Source organism: Anneissia japonica, unplaced genomic scaffold (assembly GCF_011630105.1).
Source record: "Anneissia japonica isolate Jap-2015-1 unplaced genomic scaffold, ASM1163010v1 scaffold97397_len2205_cov122, whole genome shotgun sequence".
Lineage (NCBI taxonomy): Eukaryota > Metazoa > Echinodermata > Crinoidea > Comatulida > Comatulidae > Anneissia > Anneissia japonica.
Window position 1 is genome coordinate 1 of NW_022758880.1, and position 2,205 is coordinate 2,205.

Sequence of the window (2,205 nt, forward strand, 5' to 3'; positions counted from 1 at the left end):
TGTAACGATTCAAAGCAACTGGCAAGCGACTGAAAATGCTACTGCGCATGTCGATTATAAAGTTATGTCTACCGCCGATAATAATTTAGCCTGGTTTGTAAAATGTACTGGTGTTTTTTTTTAACCATTGGATGCACTTCTTTTCAAGGCTACTTTTGCAAAGTAAAGAGGGAGGCTTCTCAGAGTTGATCGAGAAATTTCCAAAAGGGGGGAGTTGCTGGAAGGGGGACCGAAAGTTGGGCCGATTAAGACAACACTGTCGTAGGGGGTCCAGGGGGCATGCCCTCGTGAAATTTTTGTGTTCTAGACGCCGAAACATAGCATTTGAGGCATTCTGGGCTATCATTTTTTTCTTTTTCTCTCTTTTTAACTACCTAAATCATATACAGTATGTTCCTTTTTATGATGATGAAATAATAAAATGCTTACAAACCCCCTTTTAAATATATCCCTATCCCACTACTTTGAATCAGATTATTTACGCAGATTCAAGTTTATAAGAAAAATTAAATGTATACAAGAATAATCCATCTGACTCTAATTCATTCTGACTCATGACTTATTCATTTAATGGATGAATGCCCATAGGTGTATTTATAATATACACTCTGTTGTGTGCTTGTTAGGTTTTTTTATACAGAAAAAATATACATATATATATATAGGTACTAAAGAAAGAATAAACAAACTTGCAAATATCAAAATTTATGAAAATTCATGTTCATCTGTTTTGACTATTTTGACTATAATTGTCTGATCTTTTATCAGAGATTCCTCTCCTTTTAGTGTTAAACAGTCTGCTGCCCTCAAGTCTGTTACAGTCCCTATAGCACATTGTCTCAATGAAGTCATTTGCCGTTTGTTTATGAAGTAGTAAATTTCTCCATTATCATCTGGCTCTGTTTTTGGTAATTCATTGATTCTGTCCCTGAGTGCTGTAATTACTGTTTCACTGCATTGCAGTGCCTTCATCACTCTTCAATAATTGATTAAGAAAAGACAGTTTTGTTTTTATATCGGATAATATTGCTTTAAATTCATCCATTTGTACATCATTTACCTTCTTTTTTTCTTTTGTAGATTGTCTCTACTTCATTTTTCATTTTGTCTCTATTCTCTTTTACTTTTTTTCAATATTTCTTCTACATGATTGTCTATATCTATTAAACATGTGTCTTTATTTTGTTGTAATTTTGTAGCATTGTGGATAACAGCTTTGAGAACACCTTCTAATTTGTTTATGAAGCGTTGGGCAGATTTTTCTAAGGTGGCTGAAGTTTCTTTAAATGTTTGGAATGCGTCTGAAATGTTTGATAGTTTCTAATAAGTTATTTAGAAAGGTATTTGGTGGAAGCTTCTCAAGCCCTCTTTTTGGAATGGGATATGATTTTGAGCAAGTTGGGCAAGTCAGCTGACCCTTCTCCTTAACCCAATCTTCCAGGCATCCCAAACAGAAACTATGGAGGCAGTTGAGGAATTTTGGATTTTGAAGTCTCTTAAAGCAGATGGTACACTCATCAACCTTCTCATCAACATGTTCCAGAAACTGATTCAACTTACTGGTAGCCATCTTGAATTGATTTCCCGTGAAATTTAAATAATAGGTAATATAATTATTATCATTTGAACTGGATAAATAATAAGGTCATGCAATCTGATGATCCTATAGAAAATAATGGCTTCTATCTCCTATTTTGTATAGGGTCTGATAGTCTTTAAGAGGATCATACAACAAGCAGAGTACTGCAGAGTAGAACAGAACAAGAGGTGAGGAAATAACTAGAATAGAAGATTACACTGAATTTTTTACATTACATTCAGTTTTTTTTATAATTTTTTTTTCTTTGAAATGCATTTATTTAATTTGTTTATTTATAATGTATTTTAATATCAAGTCAGTTGTAGTGTTGTACCAACATAAAATCAAAAGCAATATGAAAATTTCTGGCCGTATTTAAAATTATAACAATAGTTATAAACCTCGTTTATTTGCGCTATATAAATCCATCTATTATTATTATTATTATTAACATTTTTTTTCATTTTTTGAGCAAGAAGAAACTTCCTTTGTCTCAATATAATTATAATAATAAATTGTAAAGAGTATCTGGAACACCAAATAGATGACTTGTTAAACTCTTTTTTTTTCTATTTTGTTGATATCAGAACACAGATGAGGAGGAGGCGGAGCTTAGTATTTACTTT

The 2,205-nt window shown here is 32.2% G+C and overlaps 1 long non-coding RNA gene across 1 annotated transcript; it reads left to right on the forward strand.

The window, feature by feature from the left end:
* Window positions 1-733: 733 nt before the first annotated feature.
* Window positions 734-2,191, forward strand: LOC117125448. Its single transcript, XR_004448124.1, has 3 exons — window positions 734-1,604; window positions 1,703-1,767; window positions 2,167-2,191. It is a non-coding gene; the product is annotated as an uncharacterized LOC117125448 (long non-coding RNA).
* The last annotated feature ends 14 nt before the right edge of the window (window positions 2,192-2,205 follow it).